Source organism: Eptesicus fuscus, chromosome 5, assembly GCF_027574615.1.
Source record: "Eptesicus fuscus isolate TK198812 chromosome 5, DD_ASM_mEF_20220401, whole genome shotgun sequence".
NCBI classification, from domain to species: Eukaryota; Metazoa; Chordata; class Mammalia; order Chiroptera; family Vespertilionidae; genus Eptesicus; species Eptesicus fuscus.
This window is the reverse complement of record NC_072477.1, coordinates 30,625,573-30,652,214: the sequence shown is the minus strand read 5'-3', so window position 1 is coordinate 30,652,214 and position 26,642 is coordinate 30,625,573. Positions and strand designations below refer to the sequence as shown.

The following is a 26,642-nucleotide window of genomic DNA, read 5'->3' as shown; positions in this document are numbered from 1 at the left end:
GCCGGCGCGCGCCGGGCCCCGCCTCCCCCCCAACCTCCCCCCTCGGCCCCCACCCCCCCGCCGCCTCTCCGGGAGGGAGCGCGGCCGCCCGAGCGCGGCCGGCGGCGTCTAGGTGCTGAGGCTCGGCTCCGCCGCGCCCTCGGGTTCGCCTTACTCGCCACCGGGCGTCGCGGCGCTCGGCGTGCGGAGGGCTGCGCGTCCTCCCTCCCTCCCTCCCCAGCTTCAGCCCCGCTTCCTCGCGGGCTGGTGCTGCCGGCGGCCTTCCGTCCAGCGCTGGCCCGGAGAGGCCACGATCCCGGGGCTCGCTGCGGCGGTGCCGGTGGCCGAGCACCCGGATATCCTGCCGGCACCGAATCCAAGGGTGAACGAAGGCGAAGTCACCGCCACGCGCCCCGAGTCGTTCGACTAAAAATCATCACAAGTAATCGCAGAGCTGTCTCTGGGGTAGATGCCCTGCAAGCCACGTGCCCGTGGACCCGCGGTGACAGGACCAGATAGGTAGATCCCAGGACAACACTGTGCCGCTGACCAAGTGTTGTAATAGAAATACCGAGATCTCAGGTATTTTTGACTCACGTGGAGACATTCCTTTTAATACATTCTAATAGCTGCGGGGCTGGCACAGAAATGGATGGCTGGATGCAGTGTGTAGATTTTGTTTGTTTGTTTGATTTGGTTCCTGTCTCACAAGTTACAGATCTGACTTCTAGAAAGAATCGTTTTTATTAGAAAGGCTCAGATCTTCAGGAAGTTATTTTGGGTAAGGTGAATGCCTATAATGAAAGAATCTGGACCTCTTCCAAGAAACAGGCTGGACAATTCCCCTGCGGCTAGGTCATTGGAAATGTTTTCTGCTTTCCCAGGTAGAGTTCTCCTCCCACGGCAGTTGTTAAGCTGTGACCATCCCTGCCCTCAAGATGCTCACAGTGTAAATGGGAGACAGAGTTGGGCCCACTCTAGAGAACAGAGAAAAGTCTAAAATGGAGACGGTACAACATGCTCTGGGAAGAAGAAACAAGTTCACCAGGACAGCAGGAAAGGTGTGAAGAGGTGATGCTGTTCAGATGGATTGTCATTAAAGAGCAAGGTACCCATAGACAGAGGAGCCTATTTTAGGAAGAGAGAAAAAGGAATAAAGAGGGGATGGAAATGAGTAAAGATGTATTTAGTGAACAACAGCTCATAGAGTACAGGGTAGGAAGGTGGTTGGAATGAAGTTAGAAAGGGAAGATAGGATCAAATTGTAAAGGCTTTGCATGCTGAGCTGGGGATTATATTTTGTAGGCCGTAGGGAGTGATGCAAGGCTTTTAAGCAAAGGATAGACAACATCAAAACTGCTTTAAAAAGATAACTGGGGGGAAAAAATCTAAGATAAGTTGCCAGCCTTCTGAGACCAAAGGCCAGATTTATAAAATGTCTTTGGAATATTTTCAAATGTATATTTTTAAACAACCTATCCTTTTAGAGGCCAGTTTTTATTGTCAAAAATACATAACATGAAATTCACCATCTTAACCTTTTTAAAAACCTATCTTTTTGTGTGTGTGGTTATTTGAGGACTTTGAAGACTAAAGATGAGGATTTAGAAATGGACAAAGAATTATAGAACTAGAAGGGGTTTAGAAGCCATTTTATTAATTAGTTTTATGAGAATCATTTAGTTTATAAATTAAGCACCAATTGTGCTAGATTCCTGGAGATGCATTGTTATTAAGACATCTGCTTTCAAGATGCTTATGTTCAAATCATCACTGAGATTACTATTAAATGCTATCATCCTTCTTCTAGGCTCCTAGATTAGATGAGTGGGTGTTGTCTTTTGAGTTTCTCTGAATTCTCTCACCCATTCTTCATCTCCTTTTTTTTAATCCTCACCTGAGGACATTTTCCCATTGATTTTTAGAGAGAGTGGAAGGAAGAGGGAAAGACATTGTTTGTTGCCTCCTGCACGAGCCCTGATCAGGGCTGGAGATTGAAGCTGCAACCCAGGATCATGCCCTTGACTGAGAATCACACCCAAAACCCTTCAGTGCACAGGCCGACGCTCTAACCACTGACCCACTAGCCAGGGCTCAACCATTCTTCTTTATACCCACTGCCACAACCCTAAACCAAGTTTAGTTGACAAAGAAGGAGCTTTCTAGGAAGTGGTTGAGGATTTATTTGTGTTATAAACTGGGGTTTCAGAGTCACAGTCTATACAAGAAACCTGTAATGGCTGCTTCAACTTGAACAAATTCTGTTGTACCTTTTAGTTCCATCATAACCCGTTTCTTCTTAGCAATCCAATGTTGTTGTCAGAGGGAACAAGGATGTAGCCTCCATTCCAATCAGGCTTGTCTTTCATTCATAGACCACCTACATCACTAATTTATAGCCTCCTCCCCCTACCTGAACTATTGGCTTTCTTTCCTTCTACCTAACTATATCATGTCCTGTATTCAAGGTTCATGTCTTTCATAAAGTACCCAAGAAAATGAGCACCTGGGATAATCTTGCTAGCACGCTGTGGAATTGACTGCTCTGCTGACCACAAATTGGGCACCTACCTTCTGCTGGGCCAAGAGAGCAGGTTCCCTGAGATGTTTTGTGCTTTGGGCAAGTGATAGATTGGGGTGATCTCTCTCCAATGGCTAAAAGCTTTAACATATACTCAGAAACATTGTGGATGTAGTTCTTCCTTTAGAGAAAACTAAGTAGTAGTGAAAGTGAAACTGTCATATACACAGCAACGGAAACCAAATGTTTTGAAGACTCCTAACAAAGTTTGAGCCCTTCTTTCCAGTTGTTCCTAAGGGCCTCCTCTGCAGCCCTGCCATTCTTGACACTTGATTGTTCATTCCTTCTTTGGATTTCATAGGCCAACAAATTCCCCTTTTAAAAAAGGGATATTGAGCCTGCAACCTGGGCATGTGCCCTGACCAGAAACTGGACCATGATCTCCTGGTTCATATGTTGACCCTCAACCTCTGAGCCACCGTGGCCAGGCAAGATTTTTCCAGGTTACGATATTACCCACCAAACATCGAAACGTGACGTGCACAAGACTGAAAAAAATTTAGTAACTCATTTTTACATTAAGTAGTGGGTCCCTGAGAAGTAACTGAATGTCCTTGACACTATACTATGGTTAGTCACTGCTGCTCTAGGTATTTTGTGGAATATTGGTGTTACCTATATGGGCATGCAGTCATAAACAGTGCCAGGGAATGGTGAAATAAGTACATGGACTTAGTTGGTCTTGTTTGCAATAAGAAATTGTGGAATTCTTATGAATGCTTTTTGCTTTTTATATGTTTAAACTAGTGGCCCAGTGCACGAAATTGGTGCACGGGGGGGGGGGGGGGTTGGGGGTGTTCCTCAGCCCGGCCTGCACCCTCTCCAATCTGGAACCCCTCGAAGGATGTCCTACTGCCGGTTTACAGGGATTGGGCCTAAACCGGCAGTTGGACATCCCTCTCACATCCGGGACTGCTGGCTCCAGCCGCTTACCTGCCTGCCTGCCAGCCTGATTGCCCCTAACCACTCTGCCTGCCAGCCTGCTTGCTGCCCCCCACCGCTGGCCTGCTCACCCCCAAATGCCCCCACCCAGCCTGATCACCCCCAACTGCCCCCTGTGCCAGCCTGCTCACCCCCAAATGACCCCCCTGCTGGCCTGCTCGCCCCCACTTTCCCTCCCCACTGTCCTGCTCGCCCCCAACTGCCCCTCTGCTGGCCTTCTCACTCCAAACTGCCCCCCCTCCGCTGTCCTGATCACCTCCAACTGACCCCCACTGACGGCCTGCTTACCCCCAACTGGCCCCCCTGTTGTCCTGCTTACCCCCAATGGCCCCACCCCCCACCAACCTGATCACCCACAACTGCCGTCCCATCCTGGCCTGATCACCCCCTGGTGACCCAAGCTCTCAGCCCCTCCTTTTTTTTTTTCTTTTTTTTTTTTTTCAGCGCCTCCTTGAGTGGAGGCCAGGGCCGGCTGGAAGCAAGTATCTGGGATTTATTTATATTCTATAATTGAAACTTTGTAGCCTTGAGCAGAGGCCAGGGCAGGCGGGAAGCTTGGCTTCCTCCATCGCTGGGGCAACCCAAGCCTCCTGCTCACTCCAGCTCTGTGGCCGCTGCCATCTTGGTTGGGTTAATTTGCATACCCGCTCCTGATTGGCTGGTGGGCATGGCTTGTGGGCATAGAGGAGGTATGGTCAATTTGCATGTTTCTCTTTTATTAGTGTAGGTAATTGAATGCAATTGTTTTAAAAATTAGAATAGATTTGGAGCAAAAACAAAAAATATATATATAAACTTGATTATTTGGTTTTGGCTCATTCCCAGCATGCAGTGGGTTATATTAGGTCATTTCCTTATCTGGTCCTTATGCAAGTTTTTGAGGAGACCTGATGATTCTCAAAAATGCCACAGGTTTTAATCAAACCAGTGTGTCCAGTAGCTATGAAACCGGACAACCAATGGGTCTAGGCTTGTCACTTAATGTCTCTGCTTAATTGGCCTGTCACTACTTGAGCCAATTAAGCAGAGACATGGTTGCATCAGATATGAGCGTTTATTCCAATAATGCAGGCAGTATGGGAGAGGAGCAGGTTATATGAAAATATGCTCTGAACCCCTCCCCCCCAATAAACCAGCTGCTTATTTTGGATAGGACTAAGATTACAGGGGAAGTAGGCAAAAGGAACAAGAGTGGGCATAAAGATTACAGGTTAAGGCAATGTAGGCAGAACTCCATTGTTGGGGCAACAAGGTTGTTTGTTAATCTTTCCATGATAATAGGATGGGAATGGGCCTCATTCCAAGGTTGGTTCCCAGGTCCAAGGTTGACTCCCACATCCCACAGGCGTATAACTCCCAGCCAGGTTAGAATGTGCTTTCTTTAATCAGAACAAAACTGTCATGGTTAACAGAGCATGATTAATATTTCTTATAACTATAGCTAGTCCCCAATATTCTATTTCTGCCTCTAACAGCTACTTGGTAATGCATTCTTTGGAAATATTTGACTTAAATTATTACTAAGAAGCAACAAGAAAGAGAAACTTTTCCTTTTTTGGATAGCCAATTTTGATAATAAAGGTAATACTAATTGGATCTTATGCTAAATGCACTACTTGATGTGCTTTACAGATAGTAATTAATTTAATCTTCACAACTCTGTAAAGTATATGTTCTTCCTATCTTCATCCTACATATGAAAAATTGAGGCACAGAAACATTAAAGAAATATGCTCAAGCTTACAGAGCTAGTAAGTAGTAGAGCTTGGTTTCAGATATCTGAAGACAGAGCCTACACTCTTTTTTTTTTTTAAATTCCTTTATTGATTAAGGTATCACATATTTGTCCTCCTCCCCCCATTCCCATCCCACACCCCTCCCCACACATGCCCCCATCCCCCTGTTGTCCTTAACCGCCAGTTAGGCTCATATGCCTGCACACAAGTCCTTTGGTTGATCTCCCCCTTTACCCCCACCCTTCCCTACCCTCCCCCCCCAGAGCCTACACTCTTAATACATTATGCTTCATTGCCTCCCAAGAACTCTTAAAACCACTGGTTCAAGCTTTGCTGTTCTCTTATCATCATCATTATTTAGGAAATTCCATTTTCTGCCTTATAGTAACAACATTCAGTTGCCTTCTCTGAGTCTAGAACTCTTGCACTATATTAAGTAGATCATCTATATATATAAAAGCCTAAGTGACCGTTAGACCAGTAGCTATGATGTGCACTGACCACCAGGGGGCAGATGCTCAATGCACAAGCATGGAAACATGGAACAGACTGATGAATCTCACAGGGAAGGGGGAAGGGGAGAGGGCAGGAAGAGATTAACCAAAGATCTTATATGTGTACTAGAGGCCCAGTGCACAGATTGGTGCACCGGTGGGGTCTCTCAGCCTGGTCTGTAGGGGATTGGGCTGAAACCAGCAGTCTGACATCCCCCAAGGGGCCCTGGATTACGAGAGGGCTCAAGCCAGGCTGAGGGACCCCACTGGTGCACGAATCTGTGCACCGGGCCTCTAGTTAAGATATAATAAACAGCACTTGCCAGTTTGGCTCAGTGAGTAGAACACAGTCCTGCAGACTAAAGGGTCAAGGACACGTAGGCTCAATCCCCGGCCCTGGTGAGGGCATGTGTGGGAGGCAACCAATCAATGTGTCTCTCTCATATCCACATTTCTCTCTCTCTGTCTCTCTCCCTCCCTTCACTCTCTCTCTCTCAAAAAAAAAAAAAAAAAAAAAAAAGTCCTGGCTGGTTTGGTTCAGTGGATAGAGTGTCCCCTGCAGACTGAGGGGCCCATGGTTTGATTCCAGTCAGGGGCACATGCCCTGGTTGCGGGCTCAATCTCCATTGGGGGCATGCAGGAGGCAACCAATCGAGGATTCTCTCTTATCATTGATGTTTCTTTTTTTTTTTATTGTTATAAGTAAGTTTTTATATTTTTAAAAAAGATTGCGAGTAATATTTCAGGGAACGGAATGTGTGCTCTTATCTCATTTTCTGTTTTGTCTACTTGCACCGTTTCAGGATGTGAAGGACAGGTCCTGGGCTTGTGGTATCCCAGGACCAAGTTTCCAGCAGGAGAGATGGAAAGGTAATATTAGCTGCTTTAGGTTAGCTCTGTGGGGGAAACATTTTTTTCTTGGGTAAATTTTCAGTGAATAAATGGCAACATAACAAAACTTAAAACGTCCTTTACAGTGTTTTATTGAAGGTCTCCTGAAGGGGAAACAATTGGGAATTCTTTCAGATATGCGAACATTAGAAGTGAGATTAGGAACTGTCCAGGTGAGACCATTTAGGGCTGTGAGAGCATGTGTGGCCCCTGGTGAAAGGCTGTGGATCACAGGATGGAACAGAATAGGTAGGACAATGTGGGAAGACTGCTGGCCTGGTCTAGGGCAGCCATGATGAAGGGCCAAAGCTGTGCGAGCTGGAGCGAGATCACCATCTGTGAGCATCTGAAGAGCAAAGGCATGGCCATGCAGCTGCTTGGCTGTGCTCTGGAGAGGGTTTGTCAAACTGAGAAGCAGTGCCTATAAGCAGATTGTAGTGAAACCCTGGACTTGGGAAAATTAACATATCATTGATGTTTCTATCTCCCTCTGCCTTCTTCTCTAAAATCAATAAAAATCATATTTTTAAAAAACAATGGAAACATATCCTTGGGTGAAGAACAACAACAAAAGGTATAATAAACATACATTACACAAAATGTTACATGGAACCACAAAGGAAATAGAATAGTTTTCAGTTCATTTTAATTAAAAAAAATAAATATCAATAGCTTTCCAAATGCAAGGCAGTAGGCTTAGGGCTAGAGAAGATACCCAGAGGAATAAGGCACTGTCTTGCCCTTAAGAAGCTTATAATCTGCAATGAAAGGTTAAAAAAATGTACTCAAGATCCCTGTAATAAAAGACAACTGCCTTAAATGTTTTCATGGAGGTACAAACACAATGTCCAGGAAGAATAATGGAAGAGATCAATTCCCAAATGGAAGGAATAACATTTGTGTTGGATAGAAATTCAGAGTGTAAGGAATTCTGGGAGAAAAACATTTGATGCCCAAGAAAAGGAAATGGGTATGTGTGTAGGAACTAGGCCTCTGTGATCCTTCTTCAACAGAGTCAACTGTTCCTGGAGAATACTAACAGCAAGTTGCCAGTCGGTGACTGAATTTTCCCAGGGCAAATAGGATATAAGGAGGAGGGGAAAGGCCAGAAGAACAAAGAACTGTGTAAGTGACCAGCAGCACATTTTCCCATGAAGATCCTCCAGCCACAACTAGACAAAGGGAAGTGGAGACAACGAGAAAAGGCCTCAGCCCGTTTTTTAAAAACTAACCCAATTAGGAGACAATAAAACCTAGGCGGCCTTCGGGGAAAACTGTTAACCCCATAGAACTCACCCCATAAAGAACCAGGGGAGGGACTCTTGCACAGGAGGGATAAATTGCCTGTGATCCCCACTCCAGGTGTACCTGCTCAACCAGACACCTGATCTTGCAAGACCACCTTAAAGGTCTCGTTTTCGCCATACTTCATATTGCCAAGTCCAGTATCTGAATTCGGACAGGTGAGCATTTCTCACAGATAAACATGATGAGACTAGAAAAAGGAAAACATGTTTTTAGAAACAGCTGAAAGGGTTCCTGGGAGGAGAAGAGATGTGGTTATACCTTAATGAAAAGACAAAATCTATGCTAGGGAATTTGGACTTTATTCTCTGAGAAGAAAAAAAAAAGAGCAATAAGAGTGCAAAAGAATGCTGAGATTGGAATAATAATATTTAGGAACATTCATTTGCTAGCAACGTGAAAAATTAAATGAAATTGGAGGCTGAGGAGACTAGTTAATAATGGGCAAGGATGAGTTTAATGAGGGCCTGAATGAGAGCAGTGGCAATGGAAAGAAGGTGGCAGATATAAGATATTCAGTTAGAATGAAATTAATGTGAAATCAGTTTAAGAAATGTCATATTCACCCAGGCGGCGTGGCTCAGTGGTTGAGCATCGACCTATGAACCAGGACGTCACAGTTCGATTCCCAGTCAGGGCACATGCCTGGGATGTGGGCTCAATCTCCGGGTGGGAAATGTGCAGGAAGCAGCCAATCAATGATTCTCACCATTGATGTTATCTCTCTCTCCCTCTCCCTTCCTCTCTGAAATAAATAAAAACATATTTTTCAAGAAAGAAATGTCATATTCAAAGATAGACTATGTCAAATAAAAAACAAATCTGAAAGGATTATCCAGGTGAAGGTGGGGGAAATTGTTGCAATAGGGAGAACCCTGGGAACATAAGACATGTGAGTATTAAGAGTTGGACAAAAAAGGTATTTCTTAACCTTTTCTTTTGTTGTTAATCCTCACTCGAGGATATTTTTAGAGAGTTGGAGGGAAGGGGAGAGACAGAAGAAACACCAATGTGTCACATTGATTCCTGTACCCTGACCAAGGGCCTAGGATCGAGTCTGCCACCGAGGTACATGCCCTTGACTGGAATGGAACCCAGGACCCTTCAGTCTAAGAACTGATGTTCTATCCAGTGAGCCAACCCAGCTAGGGCAAAAAGGGTATTCTTCTATAGAATAGGGAAGAGTGAAAAAACCAGAAAGGACCAGGTTGGGGACTTGGGATGAAAGGGTGGTGTGATAAGACGGTAGATAAGAGAAGTTTTACTCCGAGGCCAGTTTCTTTTCAGGGAACTGCCCTAAAGGAGTGGCTGCGCTGGCTCAGGGTGTGCCAAAGGTCCAGGTCACGCGGAGGAAAGAGGCTTAACTAAAGCTTGATTAGTATCGTTTTGTTTCTATTGATCAGTGGGGACACAACAATTCAGCCAGCCGTTTATGAGATAAAGAATGGGAATTTGGAGCGTCTGTGTCTGGCTTTGTCATAGCTAAACAAGCCAAGAGTCTTATCTAGCTCATATAGGAAAGAGTGGTTCCTCGCAGTAAGCTATTTTCACAAATGGGTGCGTGGACTTACTAACCTTCAGGTAAAGTTCAATATTGTCCAATAAGGAGGCATTACTTTACATTCAGATTCCTCCTGAGGAGTGAAAGGGTTGGTATTCTTTGAGAATGTCAAGCCCAAACCTGAGTTTCATTTCAACACCTAGACATAGTTATTAACTCTGACACACCCACATGCAGTATATACAGGACAGATTCCAGTATTTAAAAATTTATTTGAAACATAGCCATTTATTGTTTTCAGAACTGTTCTTATCTATTTAATGCCCTTAGATAGTCACTAAGAATAGGAGTGGTTACCAGATACTAAAATTGTTGCTTCAAGGTAAACAGCAACAAGGGTAATACGGGGTGTTGACATGAAGCAACTTTGGATTTTTCTCAATGTGAGGCTAGTGTGAACCAAAAAAGGGGCGACATACTTAACCTGACCAGCTCAGGGGAGGCCTGCATGGCAGCCTTATAAACTTAGAGACCTAAAGCAACCACTTAGGATGGTCTGAACTTAAAACTTCTAACTAAAAGTGAGTCCTGGCGGGTAGTCAGACTCTAGGCCACTATCTTCCTTGACAAAGGTTAATCTTTACCTAAATTGATCCTATCTATGTATGTTTGCATCGAAGATAACATACCTTTGGAATGCCAGAGAAGTTTCCTTTTCCAGACATCTCAGGCCACAATCTCCTAATAGAGCACTAAACTCAGAGCTCAAGCCCTTCATTGTTATCTTGTTGCCTGCCTACCGTTTCTATATCCTGTAAATGTTCATTGTTGACTATCCTATACCACCAATGGAAAGGAAGCACGCGTCTCTCCATTTTACTCTTTATTTCAAGCATGTCAAACTCAAAGGCTAACCTGGGCCAAATAAACAAGGTTTAAGTTTATGTGGGTCTCAAAAAAACAAAAGCTTCAATGTTCATAGAAACGTAGGTTTATTTCGATAGACATGCTGAATACAAAGGACTGAAATAAATGAGTAATCGTTAACATAAAATAATAGAACATTTTAATAAAAATTAATATTTTTTCTTCAACATTAACTTACCAGACACTGAATAACTGCACAAATTAATAAGCGTCACGCAAATAAACCTATTTTTCTTGTTCTCCGAAAGCGAAATATTTCCTGTTGCACACACCAAACAAGTCAGTACAAGACTAATGACGTGGCAATTGGCTGCTAAAATATTTGCTGCTGGTATTAGTGGGGAGAAATGGTGCGCCTGTGTGTAAGGTGCATAAGGGAAATGAATGCAACACAATTATAGTAATCAGTCACTAGCGAATGTTGTAATTCGTTATTAATAATTATGTATAACAGGATATTGTAAAAATTAAGTTACAAAATTTTTATTAAAACGTTTCTTACAGACTGTTATATAGATGTGGCCGCAAAAATATTCATTCTGGGCTGCATGTGGGCAGAGGGCTGCGAGTTTGACATGCTTGCTTTATTCAATCTCGGAGATACATTCATCCTTTGCTTTCTAGCCTCCCTAATCTACCACCAATGAATTTTACATAAAACCTCCACCCCACATCTCCTCCTTTGATTGTAATGTATAAAATAAACTGTAAAACTGCCATTCTCTGGAGCATTTTCTCAATCTGTTTGAGATTTTGCTTCCTGGCAATTGTCAGTTTGGCTCAAGTAAACTCATAAAAATCTTCTACAGGAGAAGCTAATGTTTAAACCATCAAGTCAAGAGACAGGTATTACCGCTTCAGACAGACTTTCTCCTTGACCAAACCTGAGTCAGACTCCTGGAGCCCTCCTCTCCACTAGGTCCCAAGTTTGGGGTCTGTCCTCTACTGCTTAGTCCAGTTTTAGCTAGAATCCTGCTGAGTCTTGATATCTGATCATCTTCCATAGATCAAATTTATCCTGCATCTTGATATCTTTTTTTAATCATTTTAAAATTTCCAATTATAGTTGACATAATATCATTATATTAGTTACAGGTGTACATCACGATGAACAGACATTATATAACAATAAGTGAGCACCAAAAAAACAAAACAAAACAAAAAAATACCTGTACCCATCCTTGGCTTGTTGAGTTGAGTTAGCAAGAATTTCTCTAAGTAATTTTTCCATCCACTGACCTCTGCTCTCCAACTTGGTTATAAATCCCCACTCCTCCTAGTTGTATTCAGAGTTGATCTCATATTCTCGCCCCTACAGCAAAACCTCCATCTAAGTAGTCCCTCTTGAATAAAATCTTCCTTACCATATTTTTAAAAATTGTTTTTAAAATATGTTTGTATTGATTTCAGAGAAAGGAAGAGAGAGGTGGAGAGAGAGAGAAACATCAAAGATGAGACAGAAACATCAGCTGCCTCCTGCATAACCCCCTCCCCGGCCCCCTCTCCCCGGGGGGTGGGGGATCAAGCCCACAACCCGGGCATGTGCCCTGACGGAGAATAGATTCTCAATCTCCTGGTTCATAGGTCGATGCTCAACCACTGAGCCACACCAATGAGGCTGAAAAATTTTTGACATCACAACCAAGTTCGTGTGTAGATCAGAAGTGGGATATCACTTCAAAAGCAGGTCTGTATTGCTTTTCCCCGCCTTGTTTTTCATATTGTTTTGATTGCTTGGTAAACAAGATTATTTAGTTTCATGTCTAAATTATGAGTGCTATAAATCCATACCATTTTCACTTACTGTCTGAGGAGAACAGAACAATCTTTTGGCTGCAAAACTTCCATTTTTCTATCTTTTTACATTAACTCTACAACTAACTTTAGCCACTTTAGATTTTCAAAAGTAGGTACATTTTCATCCAAAAATATATTTAATCGAAAAAGAAGTTAAATTATATATTCTTATATTTTGAGTTATCAAGAATACCAGAGTATAAAAAGAATAATGATACATCATAGTTCAAGTAGTACATTTATGTAAATTGATTTTCATACACATCATTTCATTTTATCCTTAATAAAAGAACTGTAATGAATATTATCTCCATTTTATAGTTGAGGCAACTTAGAAAGTAGCAGAGCTGGAATGAGAATTAAGTCTGCTGGGTAGTGGTGGACTACTGTTTTCCTTTTACTACACTGCTCTGTCCAGTACACAGCCAGAAAAATATTCTATGTAGGAGTGCAAGAAGATTAATATAATTAATTAATAAGATATACTAATATATAAAAGGCTAGGGTTGTAACGACCGATCACAACCAAAGGCTGACCAACCCTTCAGTCAGCCCGCTGGCTGCCCCACTGCAGCCTGGCAACCCAGCACTGACTGCCCAGGGGGCTGAGACTCAGAGAGAGAGGCAGGGTCTGATCCGCAGCCTCAGTGGCAGCTGTTGATCAGTACTTACCTCTCTCTTTCTCTCTCTGTTTCTTTCTGAGCTTCACCAGCAGCCGGGCTTTTTTTTCTCTCTGGTCTCGGCTGGGGCTGCTGTTCAGCCCCGCCTCTCTGATCAGGCCCAGAGATAGGCCCAGAAATACTGACTGGCATAGGAACCGACCAATTAGAACCAAATGTGGGTGCTGTGAAGAACCAATGGCTGCCTGGGAGGCGGAGCTTCTGATGCTGACTGGCATAGAAATTGACCAATCAGAACCAAACCTGGGTGCGGTGGGGAGCCAATGTCTGCCTAGGAGGCAGAGCTTTTGACACTGGCATAGAAACTGACCAATAGAACCAAATTGGCCAGCAGAAGAGGGCAGATGGGGAGAGGTCAGGCTGGCAGGGGAGGGCCATTGGGGGCAAGATCAGGTCGGCAGGGAAGGGCAGTTAGGGGTGATCAGGCAGGCAGACAGGTAAGCAGTTAGGAGCCAGTGGTCCCAGATTGCGAGAGGGATGTCCAACTGTGGGATCGGGCCTAAACCGGCAGTCGGACATCCCCCAAGGGGTCCCCAATTGGAGAGGGTGCAGGCTGGGCTGAGGGAACCCCCCTCCATGCATGAATTTCGTGCACTGGGCCTCTAGTAATTAATATAATAAAGAATGATAGTGTACATCAAAGCATTTACTTTTAAAATATCTGCCTCTTTAACTGGTTTATTTATGACATAATTCAGAAATGTCCATTTACAGAGGAATAACATTTTTATCTACAAACTTATATATTCCTCTTCTATAGATAAATGGCACCCTGCACAGTTTTTAAGTATATCAATGGAAGTGGATTGAATGCATGCTTGGAGCTATGTAGTATAACTTAATTTCCTATTCTATTATTTGGGTGACTCAAGAGCTGATATAGTTTCTAGATGTACCATTCCAAAGAGTAATATTTAATCGACAAATGTGACCTTGAGAACCAAAATCAGAAAAGGAAATTACTGGCTACTTTCATTCATGAAATGAGACATGGATATTCTAAATGAAACATTAGTAAATCAAATCCAACGATGCAAGAGAAAACTAAAAAAATAAAATAAAATAAAATAAATACAATGCAAGAGAAAACTAAAAAAAAAAAATTAAATAATCCAACAATGCATTAAAAATGCTAGCAACTTTGCCCCACCTTATGTGTATGTAAACCTACTTTTTCCCCACCCTGTCTATAGTGGTTACCCAAAGAATATGTAGTGGTTACCTCTCAAGTGATGTGGAAAGAGCACAAAGTGGGCTTCTAAAGTACTTATGATTTTTTTTTCTATCTTTTTAAAATATGGAACATTTCACGAATTTGCATGTCATCCTTGCCCAGGGACCACGCTAATCTTCTTTGTATCGTTTCAGTTTTAGTAATATGGGCTGCCGAAGCCAGCACACTATGATTTTCTATTTCTAAGTGGGGGGTTGATATCTGGATGTTCCTTTTATTAGTATTCTCTAAATTGTGCAGATGCATTTTGTAGCCTTTTGTATGCATGATACATTTCAAAATAGTAGAAATGAAAGCAAAATTTTAAAAATTACGGCCAATGTGATGGGGTTGTGCTTCATTATACCTAAGCAAAGGCTGTGACACATTTATTTGCCAGAGCTTACAGACTCCAGATGTGCAAGGACCTGAGATTTTAGTGATATCTTGGTATTACCATATTGATAGTGTATCTACAGTCAAGGTTTTCTTTTGTTTGCAAGTGGGAGAAGCCCAACTTAAACTAGTTTAACACAAAGGGCTTCTATTGGCTGTGTGACCGGGAAATGCAAGATTGTTTCAGCTTCACCTACAGCTAGATTCAGTTTCAAATGATGTCACTGGAATGTTGCCACACGCCCACTCAGCATTTTCTTCTCCCTGTTGTTGGCTTTATTCTCTTACAGACTTTCTTCAAATGGTGACAAAGACCTAGCTAGATACTCTGCCACCATCTGTTTACTCCTAACGTGATGGTGGTGGTGGTGGTATATGTGGAAGTGTATGTATGGTGGAGAGGAAGTACGGAATTAGCCCCACCTGAACCACAATAAATGGAGTGCTCACAAGAAAACAGGGAAGAAATGCCACCTGGGTAGAAAAGAAGACGGTAACCATGGCAGTGCTCTACCAGTACTAACGTGGCCTGGCATGCCCAGTGTGTTACATTTGTTGCTCACACACACAAAAGTTTCAGATCCTCTATATGCACTCATATTTCAAATTCTTAAACTTTGAAATCATCTCTAAGAAATGGGTCTAGAAAGTATTCTGCAATATTATAGTTCAAAGATCAGCCCTATTAATAGAATTTATCAAGAAAGTCAGGTATTGCAGCAATACATAATGTGACTTTTATGACTTATGCAAATGATTCATACATTTCCTGATCAATGGCTGCACAACTACAACACCAATAGCTTTTTTTTCATGGCTTTATCGCCTCCTCACAGACTCGTTATTTTACTTTGTCTGAAGCAGATATTGTTGCCCAAGATGCCAGACAAGTGCTAGATTTGGGAACTCGTTTAGAGAGTTTTGTCCGTTACCTCCCCAATTTTCTTCCCTGTTTACATTTTTATTTGTAAAGTGGTAAGCTCTTATTCGCTACCTTCCATGTCACTCAGAGCAATTACATTTCCAAACTTGGTCTCCAGTACATGTTGTATGGAACTCAGTATTATGGTGGTCAGGAGATAAGCTGTAGAGACAAGTAGAAGGATGTAGATTCTGGTCCTAGCACTGTGACTTGTGGGCTGGGTGATCTTGGAACAGGTAATGTTGCTTTTTACATAAGATGGATTTTTGTGAAGAATAAAATGAGGTTATTTATGTAAAAAGTTTAACACAATGCTTGCCACATAGGAAACATTTAATAAATTGTAGTTATTATTGTTGACCTTCTGTTTTCAACATGCTAAAATTGCTATTCCTTTTTTGTTATTCTTTGAAGTATTTATTGTAACTTTTAAGTTTTCTTATTTCCTTGCATCCCTTATTCTAGTTTCCTATCTTTTGGTCACTGAAATAAAGTTTATTTAGACAATGAAGGATCCTAAAATAATTCAGCACCTCACTTGAAGAAAAACTGGCCTAGAGAGTAAAATGAATTTGTCAAGTCACTTTTGTTTAGAATTGGTATTTAAAACTGGCAGTTATGGGGTACATGATATCTAAAGAGACAACTAGTTAGTAAAATACATAATAAACCATAATTGTGAAATTTTGGAAACAGCTCAGAGGAAGCATAGGTTAGATTTCTTTGTCATTGTTGCTGTGTGTGTCATAACATTTTTATGAAAAAGAAGAGGCAAAGAGAGGGATATTATGAAAATAAAAGAAACAAGCATTTGAGATATTTAATTGCCACACTAAAGGATTAATAATGTGCCTTTGTGTGGAATTTTTGTTTTTGTTTTGTCTGGAAACAGTCATTTTACTCAGTTCCCAATGGGCCCCTCTCGGTCCTTCCATGCCAGTTCTATCACCTTGCCCACACACCTCGAACACTTTATCTGCCGATACACCCCAAAACAGACACACACCCAGAGGCAGTAGAATTTCTCTGGTTCAGCTCCCAGCCTTGCTCTTCTTGTTTGTGTAACTTTGGGCCAGTCCCAGCCCCTCTGAGCCTCATTTTCCCATCTGTGAATGGGGAGCAGAATCTCTACTTGTAGGGAACTCCTGGGTGCAGGTGCATTGCAGTCCTGGTTTCCTGCTTCCTTCCTTCCTTCCTTCCTTCCTTCCTTCCTTCCTTCCTTCCTTCCTTCCTTCCTTCCTTCCTTCCTTCCTTCCTCTTTCTTCTTCTTCATCCCCTTCTCCTCCTCCTCCTCCTCCTCCTCCTCTTCCTCCTCCTTCCTCCCTCTTTCTTCTTCTTCATTCCCTTCCCCTTCCCTCCTCCTCCTCCTCCTTCTTTCTTCTTCGTCATCCCCTTCCCCATCTCTTTCCCCTTCCCCTTCTCATTCCCCTTCCCCTTCTCCTCCTGATCCTCCTCCTTCTCCTGATCCTCCTTCTCCTCCTCCTCCTCCTCCTCCTCCTCCTCCTCCTCAGCCAATTTAAGCACTAAGGTCATTCCTAAAAGCTGATTCCCCACCCCTCAAGGCCTGTATATGTGTGTGTGTGTGTGTGTGTGTGTGTGTGTGTGTGTGTGTGTGTAGTATTAGTTTTCAATACTGCATGACAAATTACTATAAATTTAGTGCCTTAAAACAGCAGCCATTCACTATCTCACAGTGTCTGTGGGTCAAGTGTCTGGTTAGTTCATCCTCTGGGGTCTTCCCAGGCTGAAATCAAGGTGCTGGCTGGGCTGTGGTCTTATTTGAGGTTGGCTCCTCCTCCAAGCCCACTGGTTGTTGGCAGGATTCTGTTCTTGCAGTTATAGGATTGAGGTCCCATTTTCTTGCTGGCTGTCTGTAGGGGGCCCCTCTCAGTTTCTAGAGGTCGCCCTCAGATCTTCATCATGCAGCCCTGGGACAATATGGCAACTCACTTTTTAAAAAATATATATGTTTTTATTGATTTCAGAGAAAGGAAGGGAGATGGAGAGATAGAAACATCAATAAGGAGAGAGAATCATCATTCAGCTGCCTCCTGCACACCTCGTACTGTGCCCTGTGCGAGAATAGAACCATGACCTGGCATGTGCCCTGACCGGGAATAGAACCATGACCTGGTTCATGGGTCGACACTCAACCATTGAGCCACACAGGCTGGGCAGCAGCTCACTTTTTTTACAGCCAGCAGGAAAACCTCTCTCCAGCTTGCTATGAAGGACAGAGAGAATCTAATAAAACACAACCAAGAATTTAAAATGTTTCTTATTTGAGTTGTCCAAGGGTGCGGTACCTGTGTGATAACCTTTCTGTATTGAATTCATTAGATACGGTAGGTGCATTTAATTTACTAGTAAGTTGAGAAATACTGCTGCAACTCTATAGTACTTCATTTTATACTATTTTTGCCAGTAAATTGAAACAGATATGCAACTAAAGGTGTCAAGAATTGCTACAATATTCTTATCATCCTGTGTCTATTATTTAAATAGTTTTAGAAACATTCCTGATGCCATTAACCAGAGAATTTCAGCAAGTGAAGACTTCCATTTATTTTTATTTTGTTATATACATTCACATTCTAGTGAGAGTTAATTGTAATTTTAAAGATTTTCTATTAGTATTTCACATTTGTTGAACACTATAAATTGGAAATTTTTGGATATTATTGGAATATCCCAACATTAAAATGTTGGAAATTATAAGTTGTAAAGGATAAAAATTTTAGTCATCTCTGATCAATGAGTTTTGCTACTAGAAGATTGAAAATATTTTTAAGTCATGTTTGTTCAAAGAACCTAATGTTTATTGGAGTAAGACCATGTCAACATGCATATTAAAAGTAATTGGGCTGAAAAAAATATAATTGGGCTGAGATATTAACTGAATCTCATTCAAAATTTATCTATTAAATGCTGATAAACTTGTTGGCCTTATCTCAGTTTAGCTGCAAGCTAAAAGATTAATTCAATTCATCTGTCTCTTGTCAAGTATTTGTTTTAAGTAATTTAGGGCAAATGACCAAAGAATAGAGCTTTAAAGGATTAGAGTGGTGGAAATAGATGTTTCATGTTTCAAAGGGTTCTCTCAATCTCCTTTATTCTTTATAACTTAAGCTGCTTATTTTGTTTGACTTGTTTTGTTTTGTTTTGTTTTCTCTAGTGACTTCTGTTGATAGCACCTCTCATTTGATTCTCTGCTTGGATTTTCTCTCACTGACTTTGTGGGCTTAATTTCCTTTATAATGCCAACCTTTCCTCACCATGCACCCCCACCTGGCTTTTGATGTATCCTCTTCCTGTGGTTCACACAGGAAGGCTAACTTTTTTTTTTAAAATATAAATTTCAGCCAATAGTTTGAGGGCACTGGTGAAAGAAACACAGTTGCAATGACTCAATGGTTACATTCATTGTGCCTTCAGACATACTGGTATGAGGTTCCTTTGGTACAAAGACTATCTAATAGATCCTAAGGACTCTGTCTTTGGCCTCCGTGTGTGTGTGTGTGTGTGTGTGTGTGTGTGTGTGTGTGTGTGTGTGTCTACATATACATATGTACAAGTATATATATCATAGAGATAGAAATATAGATGTGAAATAAGATCTTCACACAACGAAGCACTCACATCCAATTAATGCCAGCTTACTATAAAATATCATGTCGACCTAAACAGCATGTTCAAGAAAGGCTTGTCTGGCCAGGCCAGTGTAGCTTAGTGGCTGAGTGTCGACCTATAAACCAAGAGGTCACAGTTCGATTCCTGGTCAGGGCACATGCCTGGGTTTCTGGTTCGATCCCCAGTAGGGAGTATGCAGGAGGCAGCTGATCAACGATTCTCTCTCATCATTTATATTCCTCTCTGAAATTAAAAAATAAAAGAAAGGCTTGTCTCATAAAACAAAAATAAAACATCTGGGATGGGGTTACTAGATATATTATCAGGATTATAATTCTTCTTGCATATTAGTTTTTTTTTCAATTTTTATGAGGGCATATATGTGCAAACGGGCTGTTATGCAATCATTTAAGTTTATATGTATGAATTTATGATCTTACATATTCAGATATTTTTATTTATAAGTGTATTTTCCAAGTGAAAAATGAAAATTTATCTATATATGATATCATCTGTCCAAAAAAGTAGAATAAAAAGATGAAACAAATGACTATCCCAAATGCAATCATTTAATATTTTACATCTAACTGTGCATTTCAGTTTATTCCTTTTGAAAATGAAAATTTATCCCACAACTTTCTCAGAATTTGAATAGAATGTATGAAATCAAAGTGTATGAACTTTAAAAGAGTGCTCTCCAAACTTTTTTGCATATTACTTATTTATTTCTACATTATATATGTGTATTACTGTACCAATACATAAGGTACATTATACAGTACACAGACATTTTTAAGGATGTAATTAAAATATAAGTAGATATTTATATAATAGTTTCTTCCCATGCTCCAATGGATTGTCTTGCATATTCCTGAAGGACAAATACCAGATTTTGGAGACCATTGCCTTAGAAAACTAAAAAGTCAAATAACTTGGGGTATTACGTTTATTTACATGCTTTGTTACTGTCCACTGTTTAAAAAAAATTTTTTTTGTTGATTGATTTGAGAGAGAGAAACAAACACCGATTTGCTGTTTCACTTATTTATGCACTCATTGGTTGATTCTTGTATGTGCCCAGACTGGGGATTGAACGTGCAACCTTGGTGTATCAGAAAGATGCTCTAACCAAATGACCTACCTGGCCAGCCCTCTCCATTATTTAAAATAAAATAAAAATTAATTGTAAGTAGTAAGCATAAAATGAGATTAAAATTTTGCATGCATTTGATGCTAGATATTTGCATTCATTTTTTGAGGATTGAGTTTATAATTCAGGTTCAAAATTTGCATATTACTTAATTATTTTTGCTGCTTAACCTTATGTTTCATTGAATTTTATAAGAAAAGCTAGAAGTATACATGAAACTGTCAAGCACAGTCCACAAACTAAAGTGGGCAGAACAAGGGTCGCCATGTCTAAGGCTCACTTTAGCACATAACCTAGAGATGTCATTATACAAAGACAAGCACTACTAGCTTGTATTAGAAGTTTTGGGCTGCTTATCGTAGGCTTCTAGACACTATTTCTCAGAAATAAGCAAATAGTTCAAGGCATTCCAGCAGGATCTCGAAAAATATTTCCAATCTCTGTAGTCTCCATTTTAGGGAAGACATACAGAAAGAGGATGGGAAATTAATATTGAGCCATGCACTGGGAGAAAAATCTAATGTCCCTGAAGAAAAGGAACCTTGTTCACTGATACAAGAAAATATTAAGTAGTAAGGCTTATGAACTATTATTACATTTATATTTAATAAGCCAATCAATGTTAGGTCAGTGTGCTAAATAGAAAGTACCAGGGAGGTAATAAACTGAAAGAAACATGCAGTCATATTCAGGATTTTATTTTGAAAGTGTTTAGCCCACATTTGCAGTGTGAATACATGAATAGACTTGTGGACAGAAAAAGGGGGTTGTTGGAAAGTAACCTCAGGAGGTGATCTGATCATAAATTCCTAACTGGGCAGGTCATGTAGGTAGTCATGCCCCAGGCATACAGCTTCTTTAGCAAAAGGTTCATCTTTGCCCTAAGCAAGCCCTGTTCATTTTTTCTGTGCATCTAGGTTAACACACCTTTGCCATAAACACCCTCAAGAGAGCACATCATCTTAACTGTACTGCAATCCAGTCCCTGCCGTGTGCCTCCCATCTCCCGTAATCTTTCTTTGTGCAATGCCAGGACGGCCAAGGGTGAACCTGAGTTGGGGCGGTGAAGGATTTAGAAAAGACAGACTAGAGAAGAAAGCTGGGTCTGGGTGGGATGCTGCCCTCTCTGATGGAGAGAGACAGCGCCACAGCCTGTAAGCTGTCTCTTTATTTTATAGCCAGATTCCACCAGGCAAGGTAAGGGCATGGTTACAAAGTTCTCTTGAGTTTCGAATCTACTCAATTACATGCATCTGAACTCTATCAAGCCCACATCACTCAGAAACGTGGGACCACGTGTTCAGACCATAGGTTCAAGCTTACAACTATAGCCTCTGGCTATAATTATGCTGGGAGGGCTCTGCCCTCCAAGCTGGGCCTTGCACATGGCTTTGCCATGAGAGGACTGTGCCCTCTCATTAGTCCGAGGCTTGAACCTGTCCAGACACTGTAGCCGCTCTTCACATTTCTTAAATTCCCTCCTTCATTTCAAATGCATAAAAGAAGCTGCAAAACTGTTGTCCTCTGAAGCATTTGAGATCTAGCACCCTGGCATTGTCATCAGTTTGGCTCAAATAAACTCTTTTTTTAAAAAAAATATATTTTATTGATTTTCTACAGAGCGGAAGGGAAAGGGATAGAGAGTTAGAAACATTGATGAGAGAGAAACATCGATCAGCTGCCTCCTGCACACCTCCTACTGCGGATGTGCCTGCAACCAAGATACATGCCCTTGACCAGAATCGAACCTGGGAACTTTCAGTCCTCAGGCCGACGCTCTATCCACTGAGCCAAACCGGTTAGGGCTCAAATAAACTCTTATAAACATTCTCTACAGGTTTGGATGGTCCACAGATTATCTCTAAACCTAGGTTAAATGAATAATCAACTGCACTTCACTTTTTAGACTTTTAGTCAAAATTATTTAGGAGAAGTAACATAAGCTGCGTTAACTTTTTAATCTGCCTGCCCACTGGGTGGGTAATGAAATAAGCAGGATCTGACTAAAACCCACATTTGTTGATCATCCACTTGGCTGCATTGACGTAGTTGCCCCTTTAAAGGTTTGTTGAGGAGACTAAGCTCAGGCTCGGTGTTACCTGCTCTGATGGCTGGGTCACAGCTTCTCTCCCACTATGATCTGCAGAGGAAGGACTCATCCCTCCCTCACTACAGCCAACCTGCAACCCCATCCTCATTCGCTTCCTTCTAATACCTCAAAGTGACCTGGCTGAGAAAGGAAGTAGATCAAAGGGCATTGTCCCTGTCTTCCCAGAGAAGTTTTCTTTACAGAGGAAAAGGTTTTACAGACTAAAAAGTTTAAAGAACGTTGTCCCCCAATGTTTTCCCTTTCTAGAGAATGGTACCTCTAGAAGAGAATAATTAAAAGACCTTATCACTCATATGTGGGATATAAAACTGAAACTCGTGAATACAAACAGCAGCACAGTAAGGGGGAAAGAGGGGATGGAGGGGGTCCTAATATAAGGTGACAGGAGAAGATTGGACTTTGGGTGTGGGCACATGGTGCAGTATACAGATCTTGTAACATAGAAACCCACGCCTGAATGAAACCTGTATGTTCATGTTGACCAATGTCACCCCAATTAATTTAATAAATAAATATTAAAAAATAAGAATAATAAAAATAATTTGACTTAAAAAAAAAAGAAAGTCATAATGAAATGCAGAGTCTAAATTACAGATCACAAAAAGGCAGAGACATTCTATTCAGCTTGCACAATTGTTTTTAAAAGTTTTAAGTTGACATTAAAAATTGAGAATTTCGTTACAAAATCTAAATTCTAGCTTCTCTTATAAATTGGGATGCTCTGGCCACCCTGGGCCATCAGTCCTGCGTGGCAGCCTTTTGCTGGAGCAGGCCCTTTCCAGTTCTCTACGTCCAGCTTTGCCGAGTTCAGATGCTCAAGCCAGAGCCATGGATGCCGCTTGCCTGGCCTCTTCTTTCTTCTCTCATTCGAGACTGCCTAAGGATTTGCACTAGCTCTTACCCCCATATTCTCTCCTTTCCTGTTGAGTCAGCTTCTATATCACTTAGAGTTTTCTTGTTAAGTCAGTAGTTGCATCAGTGAAACCCCAGCTCAGAAATTCTAGTACACATTCCCATGATACATCACCTCAAATTCTTTGTGAAAGAAGGGATATTTGAAAGTAATTGTGTGATTACACGCGCAAACGCACCTTTGCCTACAACTATGCAAATTCTACAAATGAAGTTGCATTGACTTGAAATAAAATTAGACTGTAAAACCAAAACAATTTCAAAAAACTAGAGTAAAAAGCAAATATCTAGTAATAAATGTTAACTCGTTGAGGTTAATTCCTCATGTTGTAAGCTTACTTTCAGTCCTTATAGCACCACCTGGTTACAACTTGCTTGATGCCTTGTACTCCTGCTAGACCGACCATAAGCTCATTCTGTCCATCTTTTATATTGCTGTATTCCAAAGCAAATAGCAAAAAGACCCACTGATTCAATAAGTAGATGAAAATATGTCAAGAAATGTTTAAGCAAAGCTGTAGTCATCAAACATAAAATAATGTTTCAGATTCCTAGCAACCAGGACCGAGGGGGAAGCAGCCAACCGACTTGGCTCGTGGCCTGTCCATAGTCCAGGATCACCTCTGTTCCAGACGTCAGTGTGGGGAAACACACAAGCAGGCACTGTACCTACATTAAGCCACTCCGCGTTCCTCGTTGTTCGTGCCTGAGGGAGAGAGTCCAGAGTTCAGGCCACTGCCCTCGGTTTCAGCACAGGACCGGTCTCTTCAGGAACACAGTCACGGAGGCGCTGATGTTCAGGTGGGAACCTGGTTGATGAAAAACAAAACACAAATCTCGTTACTTGCAATGAGGGTTTAGGAGGCGGCAGAATCTCCTTACTAGTCCAGGCCAACAAGATTAGAACAGGACACACTTAACCCTTTGTACTCGCTTTTTTCTTGATTCCTTTATTCTAATGCTAACCGTGTCGAGTCACACTCGACATCCGAGTGCAAAAGGTTAATTTGTAGGAAGTGACTAGGCTAATGCACTAAACTTCCCACCTTCAGAATTAGCCCCGCAGTCTAGGGAAGAGCAAGACTGTGATGGCTGGGGAACACTGTAGGAATAGAGCAGCGATTTTCAACATGTTTCATTTCATGGCACACAAACGAATTACTAAAATTCTGTGGCACATCAGAAAAATGTATTTTTTTCCTGATCTGACAAAGAATAAGAATAAGTTTGATTGAGTTACAAATAATAATAACAGCAGTAGTAATTACCTACCCTTTTTGCTCCAAAGTGACTTAAAAAAAAATTTGGTGCCTAGACTTGTATATAAGGATTTCTGGTAACCAAGAATTAACCAATCAGCCCGGCCAGCATGGCTCAGTGGTTGAACCTCAACCCATGAACCTGGAGGTCACTGTTCGATTCCTGGTCAGGGCACATGCCCGGGTTGTGGTGGATCCCCAGGAGGGGGCATGCAGGAGGCAGCCGATCAACGATTCTCTCTCATCATTGATGTTTCCATCTCTCTCTCCCTCTCCCTTCCTCTCTGAGATCAATAAAAATATATTTTTTTAAAAAGAATTAACCAATCAGATGCAACCTTATTATGCAAAGTGACCAATAAGATACCACTCTATTATATGACCTATTCCGAAGTGGATTTAAGGTTCAAGAGAGGACAGTCACACCAGACAGCTGTTGATCTGTTGAAAATGGCTGGAGTAGAGATTCAGGAGGGCCATTAAAAATCCTACTGGGCAATCTTCTCTGAGTTCCGAGCTTGTGAAACCGGACAATCAGTGGGTCAGGGCCGCCTGTCACTTCTTAAGCCCATTAAGCAGATACAGGATTGAATCATATATGAATGTTTATTGCAATATTGCCGATAGAATGGGAGAGCAGCAGGTCATCCACGGAAATCTGTTCTACGCTTCCCCATAAGCCAGCTGTTTATATTGGATAGAAGGACAGTGATTACGTGGGAACGTAGGAATTACAGACATGGGGAAGTAGGCAAGGTGTAATGGTTACAGGCAATGCAGGCTGCGGGTACGGCAAAGGTGGGTGCTTCTGGGACAAGACTGTCTCAGCAACAAGGTTGTTAACCTTTCCGTGATGATAAGCCGTTCTTGGAAAAGGAGGATGGACTACATTCCGAGGTTAACGCCCATGTCCTGGGGCATACAGCTCTCAGCCAGGTTAGAATGTGCTTTTTCTCATCAGAACAGAACAAAGCATGGTTAACTGAGCACGGTTAATATTTCTTATAATTATAGTTAGTCTCCACCTTTCTATCTCTGCCCCTAGCACGTGTAGATGCCAAACTGCCACCCTGTTGTGATGCCTTCTGGAACTCAAAGCTGCACCCTCTGGCCTGCCAGGCACCTCAGATGAGCACTGTGCCCAGGCCAGCACCAGCCACTCGGACATCCCCAGCAGCTCCACCACCCGCTGTCGGCTCACCTGCTGCTGCACCCTGGCAACCAGGTCTGATGGCCCAGCTGGGGTGGCTGTGGGCTCTGCTGGCAGCCACACCCGAGATGGTGCCATCTCTGGGGCTTCAGCGGAGGAAGTACTGCGAAGCCCTCAAGGCCTGACATCGCGTGTCAGGAGCATGAGGGAGCCCGGCAGCATCAGCAGTTTGACCGGTGTCACTGTGACATGAAACGGTCTGGGAGTGTGCCCAGGACCAGGGTGACCTTACACTTGGTGAGGGTGTCAGCGAGGTGCTGAAACAGGGCAGGTTTGCCCGTGCATTAGCCTGATCTAAGACATGGGAAATCATCCCGTGGTGGGAGGCTGCGGACTGTCCATCCTGAAACCAAGGCCCAACGTGTCTGTACGCTCGCAGAGAAGGTCCCCGTGCTGGTCAACACTGCTGTGACGTACTCAGAGCCTGGACTGGCCGCATGTTGGCACTAGGCCACAGCTGAGCTGGTTCCTCGGGCCCCTGTTTATATCTCTACAGCTATGCAGAGCTTAAACAAGAAAGTCAGCAATGCTCAAACTGGTAGCTTCAAACAGCTTACAGTTAAGGAAGTTCTGCTGAATGGTTTTGTGGCCACGGCGTTGTGGATGTGGTTTTAGGTCAGCGAGATCATAGACAAGTGTGGACTCACTGGCTATAATATTTGAAGACCAATCTTTAACATCTGTTTGGGTTGGCTTGTTTTTGTTTGTTTATTATTTGGGTGTTCTTGGACCGTGAGTGATCAGAATGGAATTTGAATAAAAAAAGGATATATAAGAAAAAGAAAATCATCTCTCATGACCAAGTTAATTTAGTGTAAAAATATAATTGATAGTGAAAGTATAAAAGTAGCAATTAACCTCTCTTCTATCATTAATAGTTTTTGCCTCAGGATTGCAACGGAAGAGGGTATTCTTACTGTATGGAAGTTCATTGAGATGGTACTGTGTTTGAGGCAGGGCAAATGTTTGTATGGCCTCCTTAAACCAGCTTTTGTGATGTTATTGTT

At 42.0% G+C, this 26,642-nt stretch overlaps 1 non-coding gene and 1 pseudogene across 1 annotated transcript; one reads left to right on the top strand and one right to left on the bottom strand.

The window, feature by feature from the left end:
* The first annotated feature begins 71 nt into the window (after positions 1-71).
* On the top strand, positions 72-26,421 carry LOC114230562 (coiled-coil-helix-coiled-coil-helix domain-containing protein 2-like; annotated as a pseudogene).
* LOC114230694 (U6 spliceosomal RNA) lies at positions 14,125-14,228 on the bottom strand. Its single transcript, XR_003616660.1, has one exon. It is a non-coding gene; the product is annotated as a U6 spliceosomal RNA (small nuclear RNA).
* Positions 26,422-26,642: the final 221 nt, after the last annotated feature.